General features: G+C 40.2%; 1 long non-coding RNA gene and 1 pseudogene across 1 annotated transcript; one reads left to right on the top strand and one right to left on the bottom strand.

Moving 5' to 3' along the window:
- Positions 1–546: 546 nt before the first annotated feature.
- LOC136452654 (uncharacterized) lies at positions 547–7,610 on the bottom strand. Its single transcript, XR_010758873.1, has 3 exons — positions 7,548–7,610; positions 3,250–3,305; positions 547–737 (listed from the first exon to the last, which is right to left on the bottom strand). It is a non-coding gene; the product is annotated as an uncharacterized lncRNA (long non-coding RNA).
- Positions 1,148–2,673, top strand: LOC136451191 (phosphoinositide phospholipase C 2-like; annotated as a pseudogene).
- Positions 7,611–12,706: the final 5,096 nt, after the last annotated feature.

Consider the following 12,706-nt stretch of genomic DNA (forward strand, 5'->3'; position numbering starts at 1 on the left):
AGAAAGCCATCGGCGAAACTTTTACCGACAGTTAACAGAATCCCCAACACTTTATGTGTAGGCAAATGGTCTACCTACGCCGACAGTTAAAACCTTTGCCGATAGTTAACCCTTTGCCGACAGTTAAGACCTACGCCGATAGTTAAGACCTTTGCCGACAGTTTGTATGTTGGCCAAACCATTTCCAAGGTATTTTACAAACCATACCCTGCCCAAAAAAACTATCGGCAAAACTGCATAGATATAATTACAATTAAAATAATTTGACAAATCTACTTTTGCTCATATAGAAGGCATCACATTGAACAAATTCACTTGATTTTTGTATAAATAATATATTAGATCTTCCGTACATACACCAACTTGATATATATATATATAGCAGGTCAAGTGATGATCATAGTACATAGGGTCATATAGGTCCAAGATATAGATTAGTCAGTTACAGACATGTATAGACTAGTACAAGTCTTGTATTAATTGGTTATAACTAAAGCTAAGTGATCAATAGATCAGGACTGTAATTCATGTCATCCTGCAGCAATTCTCAGACACTTGTTGCCACTCCAAAATACTTGAACACCAGCTTTGTGCATATATGGTTGCTGCCACTCCAAAATACTTGAACACCAACTTTGTGCACATATGGTTGCTGCCACTCTACAGAACATGTAACAGCTCTTTGATCGAACCTCAAAAGCTTGCCAATCCAAAATACTTGCAACACCACATAGTACCTAACATGAAAAAAATATGAAATATCAGTGCAATGTGCTCTGTACATTAACTCCTAATATGAAATGCACAGCATGCAAAATTCCAAAATTATATGTGCACAGAAAAACTTAATTTTTTTTGGAGTCTGTCATATAGTTTCCTTGTCCCAATTCCCAAATAATGGCATTATGATTTAAAAATAAAATAATCGTGCAAACACTCCAGATTAATGATGCCAGTACGAAGGAAGCTGAATTGGCATTGAGCCATATAACCACATGGAGGGCATGATATATGCATTGTATTATCAGCTATGGATTGCATGATCAAACAAGCCATTGGGAAAAAAAGCTAGTTGACAGCAGATTTAGTTAAAACATGTACTCACAAACAGAAGCATCAAAGCAATATGGTATATAATCTAAGAAAAATGACAAGGAGTTACAAAAATACAATATCAACTTTTGTTCCTCAAAGGTTAAGGATAATCATCTCAACTAAACCCCCACAAGAGTACAAGGAGTTCCTCAAAGTTAAGGATAAACAAAATGGCAGTGGAAATATAGCTGATTTGCTAGACATAGGAAGCCTAAGAAGAATAGATTCAAATGCTCATAACCAAAATGGCAGTGGAAATCTAGCTATAGACACAGGAAGCCTAAGAAGAATAGATTCAAATGCTGATGAATCTGATGGAAAGGTCTGCAATATCACTGTCTTGTCTAGACATGCACCCATGATTTAACACAAATGAGATAAACTTATTTCCATAAACAGGATGAACTGGATGAGGAAGATTCCGACAAGGATGATCCCAAATTTTAGCAGGACACTGCCTGTGAGTATAGGAAACTGATCACCATCTAAGCTGGCAAACCAAAAGGCCCTTTGCAGGATGCGCTAAAGGTGGATCTAGAAAAAGTCAGGCGGCTTTCTTTGAGCGAGACACAGTTAGCTAAAGTGACAACTTCTCATGGTGCTGAAGTCATAAGGTAGTTTGTATGATTCATTCCAGTACACAGTTAGCCATTGAATCCTATTCCTCTCTTTTAGTCCATAGTGATCCAGCAAGTTTATATTGTAGTCTTATAGTATCTAATGTGAAAAATAGGGGAAAACGGAACTACCAGTGTTGCCAAGGTTACAAGACACACATGATAATTCAATAAAAGGCTGAATTCCATAGCTTCGTACAAAAGATAGGCAACACATGCTATCTGTTAGTTGAAAATACAAAATCATTTATCCCTAACACTATCAACATTAACCAATCATAAGATTGCATCTCTTCAAGGTGGTTACCATAGTCACACACTTGCTGAGGAAAATTTAAATTATGTTCAGGTTCACCCAGAATAATATAATCCATGTGTATCCAAAGGGCATGAGGGTTAATTCTTCAAACTATGATCCAATGAATGCCTGGACACATGGTGCTCAGATGGTTGCATTCAACATGCAGGTGAGATTTCAATTCTTAACTGCCATGTGAGCCAGTAATTTCCACTTTCTTCATGTTTTTATACTCGCATAGTATTAATATGTGTGACTGCTAAGAGCAGTAAAGCATAATACGTTGGGCTTTCATTTTTCAGGGGCATGATAAAGCGCTCCGGTTGATGCAAGGATTTTTCAGAGCCAATGGGGGTTGTGGGTATGTTAATAAACCTGACTTCTTGCTAATGACAGGTCCAAACGGGGAAGTATTTGACCCCAAAGGTAATTTTCTAGTGAAGAAAACTCTTAAGGTAGGTGTATGTTTCCCAGACTTTGACAACTGAATTTTCTCAAAAATGTCCCAATCGAGCTAGTCCTGCATATACCTAAATCAAATCTATTGTGATGTCCAAGCAGGTATAAGTATATATGGGAGATGGGTGGCGCATGGATTTCAGCAAGACTCATTTCGATGTGTTTTCACCTCTAGATTTCTATACCAGGGTAAGGCAGTTGTGACATGAAAATCATATGCTGGGATGAAGTTGTAACTGGTGGTTCGCAATCGACATGCTCTCTGAAAACGTACAGGTAGGGATCACTAGAGTGAAGGAAGACACTATGAAATAGACAATAGTGAGACTACGAGTTGCCATTTCTCAAGGTGTCCAGGGCATGAGACTACTATGAAACAGACTACAGTGATTTTAAACCTTGTGTTGGGGATGCCAGCTTAGAAGCCAAAACTCCAGTGATGCAACATTGCAGCCTCACAAACTATTAGAACAAAGATAATTGTGTTGCATTATTACAAAGGTATCTGTCCCCAATTTCAGGCCATGGCATGTCAAATGAAAATTCAAAATAATGGGAGAGATACGCAACTAACAGATGACTATAGTATTATAGAAAGTGTCACAACCTTGCACTCTAATTTTACGAGCTTGTAAAGTTCCATGTTCATACAACACAAAACAAATTACTAGAACCATGTTTAACTTCCAAGAACAGTTGCAATTAACCAATGCAATTAACAAATAGTTATGGCTTCCTCTGCTAGCTAAATATATACATCAAAATGTTCAAGTAAAATACCTTCAAGCTATGCCACCACCTTTTGACTGCTGCAATGACTTCTTGTCATCCTTCATCTGCAAATATATTACTAATCAGCAAAATATAATGATCGTTTTTTCAAGAATATAAAGAGGTTAGACCATTACTCTGTCATGTGGCCAAGCAATGCATCTCCCATGAGCCTCTAGAATGGTGGTGACCCCTTCATATGGACGGGGCAGTACAGCATTCCTCATAAACACATGGTTAACAACCACTTCACAGAACTGCACGCCAAGAGCAATACCCCCAACAATAGCCCTTGGGTTCTTTGTTTGAACGGTAGCCTTTGCCACAGCAACTTCATAGAGCCTTACTACATTATATAGTATCACATCTCTGCCACCCTGAAGCATAAAATAGATTTTAGTAGGGTAAAAATACTAATACCAATGCAATATGGTCTGATTCAGCTTAAAGGCGTAGCAAGAACACAAAGGAAATTACCTCATTATGTTGCTCCTCTCGAAGGACCACTCGTCTACTCAAAAAGTCATCATCATCATATAAGTGCATATCAGCCATATCATCCCCGGCATATGATCTAGCATCTTTTTCTTGTTCTTCTTCATGTACTTCTTCATCATGATAGGTTGGTGTAGCCCTCAAGCTCTAAATCAAAGTAAAAGCCATTGAACAATTATTGCACTGACAAAGAGAAAAATGTAAGAGATAAAGGTTAACAGTTACCACCAGTGGTGCATTATTAGATCCGTGGGGAGTGCTATTGGCATTCTATTGCTGCAGCAATCTATCTAGAGTTTCTTGAATTATGTCTAGATGATTTGTTAGATCTTCCACTCTCTTATCAGATTGCCGATGAGCTTCTATCTCCATTTGAAGCCTTGTTGATGTGTATTTTCTAGCTCCAGGCATTTCCAAATCTACTGGACTTGGCCCCAAACCCAAAACACGAACATATCCATTCTTCTCTGCCCCACAAACATAGGAATAAGCATCACCTTCCTGGATACTCTTGTCTCTCAGTACAGGATTATCTCTAATTGCATCTTGAAGTGCATTTTGCAGCAAGCAAAAAAATTAGTAAAATATGATGGCATAAGAAATTGTTGTGTTTATCACACTTACAATTGTTGTTGTAGCTCCTTTATGAGGTACTCCATTCTTGTGTGTGTGAGTTTTGATAACAATTCATCTCTACGACGGGGACGCCCTAGCTCCTCACCCTAAACCATATATATGTTATTGTAGTTACAGGATATGAAGAAAGGGAAAACAAACTAAAAATAGACGTTGCATACCATTTTAGTACCAACACATGCATGACTCTTACTCCTAGTTGTATGGTTTTGGGTCAGCTTTGAACGGTTTGCTTTCCCCTCAAAGAACGGGCCTACCAAATCATTTCATGTTTATAATTATGTGCCACATACATATGAAAATGAGCAAGTAATTTGTAACTTACAGCTGCCTCCGGAGACCTCCAATGATTAACTAGCCACTTCCAGTCATCCATATGAACTCTGTCATCGCACAGAGCAAACAGTTCATCATCTTCCATGTCATCATCATACACCTTTTTTAATTCTGCTTTAAACTCCTTCCACTTCATAGCTACTGTCTTCGTAAACCAATTGAAGACATAGTTGTCTACTTGCCAATATAGCTGTACAACACACAAATAATAAGTTAGGACTCAATCACATGACCAAAATATGTAGATTTGCAACCAATTTCACTACCTGTGCATCTGTCCAAAGCTTATACTTTTTGCGTGGATAGACCTTCCTCCAATCATCATGTGCAATTGGGAAACCCTTTGTTCTCACAAGTGTTCTAATGAAGTTAGCAAATTTAGTGCCTGATGGTCCGCAAGGTTGACCACACGCATTGACATCCAATTGGAGTTTAGGATTATTTTGCCTTGCATAGATATGAGCTCTTTAATCCAATTATCTTCTTCTCCTTAACTTGCACATTATGACGCATATCAGATGCATAACCATCTGGGAACTTCACATCCTTTAGTACTTGGCAAAATGCTTCCCTATCATCAGGACTCATTGTAAACTGTGCTGGAGGTAAATAAAAGTTATCTTCTACACTAACAGGATGAAGATCACTTCTAATGCCAAGTTTCTGGATGTCCAAGCGAGCATTTAAGTTATCCTTGGATTTTCCATCGGTGTCAAAAGTGTGTCAATAATATTCTGACACACGTTCTTTTCTATGTGCATAACATCAAAATTATGACATAGAAGTAGGTCTTTCCAATATGGCAACTTAAACCAAATGGATTTTCTTTTCCAAACAGTTGGTGGCTCATTAACTTTCTTGTGTTTTCGCTTGGATGGCTCCTCTGTAGTTAGATTGCACTGACGCTTGGCTGGCTTCTTGGTTACTGGGTCCTTTTTGAAGGTTGTGCATATGTTGGTTGTCAGCTCCAATATTTCCTCTCCACTAAGAGGTCTAGGTGCTGGCCTAAGTTCTGTGGTACCATCAAATGAATCTGCATCAAACCAAAACTTGTGTTCGACATCTAAGAATCTATGATGGCCCATGTAGACACACTTGCCTCCCTTTTTTAGTTGGAAAGAACATGTATCTAAGTGGCATTCAGGACATGCAACTTTGCCAGAAGTGACACATGCCACCAAATAACCTAGACCTGGAAAATCAGATATGGTGCAAACTATGGCAGCACGCAGTTGGAAGGGTTCACGCTTAGAATCATCATATGTTCTTACACCATGAACAAACATTTCTACCATATCATCCACTAGTGGCTCAAGAAAGACATCCATATCACCACAAGGTGCCTTAGGTCCAGGGATCAACAAGGATAGGATGAAATTTGATTGCTTCATACACTTCCAAGGTGGAAGGTTGTATGGGACCAAAATAACAGGCCAAATGCTATAAGTTGATTTCATGGTCCTAAAAGGATTAAAGTCATCGCTAGCTACAGCTAGTCTAAGATTTTGACTCCCTGATGAAAATACTAGATGCTTAGAGTCAAAATCTTTCTAGAAAGGAGCATCAGCAGGATGCCTCAACAAACCATCTTGTGTGCGTCCTTCATCATGCCACCTTGTGTCACTTGCTGTTTTTGAGCACATAAAATACCATTGCAGCCTTTTCTTTATAGGGAAGTAACGCAGAACTTTCCTAGGAACCCTATGCACATGTTTTCCACTAGGACTACTATTTTCTGATTTCCATCTTGAAGTATCACATTTTGGACATACATCTTTCTTCGCATGCTCCTTCCAAAACAGTATGCAATCATTCTCACATGCATGAATTTTCATGTAACCAAGTCCTACACCTTTTGCCATTTTTTTAGCAACATTAAAGTTTTTAGGAAGTGATGACTCTTCAGGTAAGACATCCTTAAGTAACTCTAATAGCATGTCGAAGCTTTTGTTACTCCATCGCCCAATCAATTTGATATGCAGTAATCTTACAATGAAATGTAGCTTCGAGTACTTGCAACCTAGATATAGCTCCTTGCCAGCATCTTCTACCATTTTGTAAAAAGCTTCCATATCCTCATCGTGCTGCTTTGTGTTGTCTACTTCTAAGTCCCCCTCGACATCTAAACCCCCAGTTATGTCTTGAAGTAAACCAGAAATGTCATCCTCTTCATTTGGGTCCACTACTTCTACCCTTTCATGTTGGCTGCTATTTGTGAAAAAACTGGAACCAGGTTCACCATGATTCACCCATGTTATATACCCATCTGTAAATCCCTCACATATCAAGTGCTCAAGTACAATACTACGAACCCTCCAACAAGAGTTCTTGCATGCCTTGCAGGGACACAAAATCTGATTTCCTTTTGCTGAATTACTAAAGGCAAACTCTAAAAACATATCCACTCCTTCTCTATACACAAGGGTTTGCCTACAAATGATGATCAATATATCAGACCAAACACCCTATGCATGCATATTCTAGTATATGGTCATAGGTTTATTATGTACCTAGGCTGATCCATCCATGTTTTATCCATGACGCACCTTTTACAAAATGCAGTGTCAAAATAGTGAAATATTACTCCCAAAATAAAAAATCATTCAGTTCAGATTGGGTTGTTCAACAAAAAATAAAGATCATGCCAAACAATTGTCCAAATTAAATCAATTTCACCACACTTGATGCTAAAAAATTATCTCACCACAAGCCATCAATAAGAACTATAGGGGAAATTTAGTCTAGTTTTAAGAAACCAAATCATCACATCACAGATCACACACAACCTGCAATTCTAAGCCAAATGCAGAGACATAGTTCATAAGAAAAGGAAAGCATACCAATCAAGCAATGACAGTAGAAGAACAGATGAAGACTAGAAGGCCAACTTGCTCATGCTCCCTATAGATAATATTACCAACGCTAATTAATCACACAAGGCAATACAAATAAGTCAAAAACCTGAGCACAAGCAAACTTACTTCCAAGCTACAGTTGGTGACGAGTTGGATCCTTTAGTGCTTTCTTATTGGATATTTTGCAACATGCACAAGAAAGAAACAAATACTCAGATCTGATCTTTTTGCAACGAGAAGACATGTATGCATTTCAGTAGTTCCAAGACTAACTTATAATTCCACTTGCAGCTTAAAGTTCAGTTGATTCCCTTCTCTCTTTTTATATAGAACAGTCACAATATTTTTTTCACATAAAGGACCAAACTACAAAGACTATGAACTCCCATCAATGTCAACTTTGCCTTCATATACTACAAATAAGTTGTAGATCTAGCATAAAAAAACTTACATGCAACCTGATTGATTGTGTTGTGTACAAGATCTTGAATCCTACTGGTTCCTCTGCAAAATCAACTAAGGCAATAAACATCACATCTAAATTGATTCTCCAAAGAGGGGAAGAGATGGCGAGCAAGAGAAGTAACCCAAACCTTGAATCTTTGTAGCCTTTCTCACCTTTGTCTACTCCATTCTGCAACCAAGAAAAAAATACAAAAAAAGTAAGTTGTGCCGAAACCCTAGCACGCAGGGGAATGGGGATGAGAGGAAGGGGATGCGGAGATGACGCACTTGGATGTGGAGGGGAATGGGGATGCAACGGCGGCACCGCTCTTGCTGGCCAGCGATGGGCTAGGGTGACGGCGGGCTAGGGCGATGGGGGCCTACCGCTGTAGGCTGTGGGGCTCCGGCCAGGGACGACTTCGACACCGGCGGGATTGGGAAGCGGTGATTTGGGCATCAGGGGTGCTGGGTACTAGCCTCTAGCAGCGGCGCCTAGCGGCGCCCAGCAGTGGAGCCCAGCTAGAGGTGCCCAGTGGCAGAGCTGTGGTGGCGGTGCCCGGCGTCAGAGCTGTGGTGGCGGTGCCTGCGTGAGTGGAAAGGGGAAGTGAGCAAGAGACGAAGGGTTGGTAGCCTATTTTAGTGGCCTCAACTTAGTATTTTCTCAATCAAAAAAAATTAGCCTTTTAGCTCCCGCGCACAGTTCTATTTTGGCACGCGGTCTCCCGCCCACACAGGCATCTCTATTTTGCTTCGGTGCGTACCCCTTCACCGACACTTGGACAGTGGTTTATGTAGGCTATGACGACACTTTTTTGTCTAAAAACTTTCGCCGGCACTTTATGTGTTGGAAGGAGAAACGCCGACATATAAGTTGTAGCCTTATATTACTATTGCCGACACTTTAAGTGACGCTAAAAAGGTAAAGAATTGTCAACACATTACTTGTTGTGAAAACCCTTGATTTACCAACACATGATTGTAGGGAAAAGTGGATCATGGTGTAGTGCATCCGCCGCATCGAAGATGATAGCCACGGCGGGCTCCTTCTGTAACACCCTAGGTGTTTGGCTTCCACATTTGCACTTGCATTTCATGAAAATGAGCACCATTCATTCATTCATAAGCTTATATCACATGAAACATGATTTTGAAACATGGCAACATGTTGCATATGTCATGTGTGTTGTTTCTTGTATGAAATGAAAAGTGTGCAACACTTAAGTGCAACATGTGCAACTCACTTTAGGGAAATATGGTTAGTTAATACTATGCAACAAGATCATGAAACGTGTGAAACATGACTATGAAACATTGTAACATTTCATGTGTTTTTCATTGTTTCAGTACATATGATGCTTGATTCTTGTGTGACCAAGGTGTGGTGTGGCTAATAATTCTTTTAAACAACTTAGTGACACCTAGAATGTCATTTGGAACATTGTTCATATTGATCATGTTGCCTAAATAGGATTTCAAAAAGTGGTTTGACTTGTTTTGACCCCTAAACCCTTTTGTTTGACTATTTAAAAAGTGTAGCTTAGGATGTTTGCATGTCTAAGCAACCTAAAGCAAAGTTGTAGCAAATTTTATAAGGAACAAACTTTGTTTAGGAGCCAAGTCATGAAAATGTGCACAACATGTTCAAAAATGGCCCACAAGTCAGTTTTGAGATCTATTTTGTAACTCTAAAAATTTTCTAAGTCACATAGCAAGTTTCAGTTCCTTGTACTGATGTTTACCGCTGTGTATCTCCCAAACCAAGCCAAACCAGCTTGAGCTCCAATTGTAAAAGTTGTAGCCCGCATGTAGATCTCCAACTTTGCTAACTACGTCATAAGCTAGATCACCATGGTTTGGAAGTTATAGATCATAGAATTAGCGCTGTCAGTCGGCACTTTGGGCTCTAAATCATGAAGTTCAGGCTAGCACAGTGGCCGATCGGCCGCAGGCTGTTGCCACCGCATGGCCGCCACGCGCTCGGCTGGCCCTGACTGCGCTGCGCGCTGGCCGGCATGAAGAGGAGGGCGCCTGTTGCCTCTCCGCTCACTCCCAGCCATTTCTTTCCTCTTGTGCACGACCAGAGCACAGAAAAGTACAAGCCGCCGCTGTCACCATTGGCTCCGCCATGCTCGTGCCTACTCGTCGTGGCACCACCGCCAGCCAACTCCTGCCTAAAGCTCCACCATGTCCTCCTCTACGTCCTCCACCTCTTAGCCGAGCCATTTGAGTCTTGGTAAGGGCACATTGGCCACTTCTGCCGTCACTGCCATGAGCGTGACCTCGCCGGAGTTGAGGCCGCCGTGGTCAGGGTAGCTAGGAGCCATCTCGTCCTCCCTTCTTCCTTCCAGTAGTTTCCCCGCATACCCTAGGAGCTCGTACCGAGCTTAGCCACGCCCTATAGGGCCGGACCTCGCTGGAGCACCGTCGGACCACGCCACCGTCTGCCATGCATGTCGTCGTCCTTGCTAGGGTTTGGTAGAGGTTGAAGTGAGGGCATGGATGGGTGCGCATCATTGTGGGGAGCACGCCGGAGCCGTCGGTTTCGCCGGAGGAGCCGCCGTCGGCGAGCAAGACCACCGTCGTGCCATCAAACGCCGCCTCCCCTGTTCTGTGTCACTGACAAGTGGGTCCGGCTAACACCTAGGTCCCACGCGTCATTGACTGTGTGTTCATAAGGATAGTTTAAATTTCTAGTTTTGAATGCTGTTTTGTAAATTTTGTAACTCCAAATGTGTAGATCCAAATGGTGTGATTCAAATTTCGTTAGACTCACAGTGAGGTCTAGTATTTAAGAAAAATATGGTATGAGCATATGATGTAGAAATTTTTGATGAATTAAATAGGAACTTGAAATGTGTTTTCAAATGCATGCAAACTTGTTTGAATTATATCTTGAGTTTCTGTAATCCAAAAATTATGAAATTTTGTGGGTAAGCTAGGCTTGCTTAGTAGAAGCTCTGGTTAAAATTTGAGAGTCATTGCATGTAGGGTTTTTGAGTTATAGATTTTCCTTTTATCATTGATAGATACTTGTGTGAATTTTTGTAAATTATCTAGGAATCCTATGACCATGAAACTTTGTGGGTAGTATCTTAGTACCTTAAAGATACTAGGAAAAATATGAAATCTATTGCTTGACACTTTTCACTAAGGTTTCCTAACTATGCCATTTTAAGCCATTATGCCTTATCATTTTTGTATAGGCTGTTATACTTACTCAAATGGTGTGAAATTGTTATGGTAGTCTACTTAGAGCATGTAGTATCTACTGTAATTTTTATAGATTTAATGGTGTAGTTTTCATATATGTTTACCATTTCCTCTAATTAATTAAATAAATTAAGAAAGGTATTAAAAGAAATGTTTTGGAGATGAACACCCTACTTTATGGTGTTCTTGTGATATGAGTAGTAAGTGAGTAGAGTTAGTTTTGTACAATTATGTGTTTACATCATAATTTAATAATTATTCCATTTGTATTATGTCCCTCTGGATAGATCTGGGGACTTTAGAAAGTTCCTCATGATATTTTGGTTTGCTGTGAATGTGATGAATACAAATGTTATGGATAAATTATGTATCTAGCTCCTGTCAAAATTTGAGGGCATTTGGCCTAGTAGTTTGGGAACTACAGCTGTTTAAAGTTAGGTTCCAGTTTTACCTACTCTCTGTCTTGAGTGGACAGATTTCTGTTGATTGATGAATTCGACCTGGTAAAGGTTTGAATCATGCTTTGAGGTCTGAAAATGAATTGTAGACAATTTCATAAGCTTTCCAAATTGTCTTGTTGCATGTCATTTGGATTTATAAATCTCCAGTTATGGCTAGTTTACTGTACCGCTACATAGTCTTCATTTTGCTGAAAGACAAATGCTTGAGTGTATGCTTGATGCAATGTTCTCATTGATTGTTTAGGGGTTAGCCTAACTTGAGAATATGCTTAGGTGTAGGTGCTAGGTCATTAACTGAAGATGAGCAATTATACATTAGGTTGTATAAACTTGGTAAGTAAAGTGATTTGAATAGGGCTTAAGTTGGAATATGCAGACTACAGCGAACATGTGCATTCCCCGAGCATCCCTGACATTCGTTCATGTGCATCTAAGATATTTATCTTGCGCATTCATGCAAAAGGTGTTCCGGAGGGAGTGACGTTGCTGGAGTTTGAGAGAGCCAACTAGGAGGAGGAGCCCGAGGTGCAGGAAGTCGATGAAGCAGCCGCCGCGGAGGAGTTGCCCGAGTGCCCTAACCACCAGCATTCCTCTTTCCTAAAAGGCAAGCCCCGAAGCATATTAAGCCTCCCATGTTTTTACAAGTACATTGAGTATCTTTTATTCATTGATGATGCATTAAGTATAGGAATTGGTTGGAACCAATTGTTGCATTATATATCCCTCCTTGTCCAGATATCGCACTGGAATCCTATTTAAGTTCAGAAACGGGTTAAATGCTAGCCATGCTTAGTGCAGTAGAAGTCAGGTGATTTCCTGTCACCTGCGAGCTTTAGGATAAGGTGGATCACGGTTGGCTATATTTGCTATCGTGGAAAAGAACCATGTTAATAATGAATTAAGACCGGGCGGAGTCTTGTGTAGGTTTGGACATAGTGACTCCGTCTGAGTCGTTTAAGGACCGATACGATGTACGTCCTTATGTCATGTTGAACGCAGCCTAACACTTAGCTGGCCGGATAAGTCATT

This window comes from Miscanthus floridulus, chromosome 5 (assembly GCF_019320115.1).
Source record: "Miscanthus floridulus cultivar M001 chromosome 5, ASM1932011v1, whole genome shotgun sequence".
Classification (NCBI taxonomy): Eukaryota; Viridiplantae; Streptophyta; class Magnoliopsida; order Poales; family Poaceae; genus Miscanthus; species Miscanthus floridulus.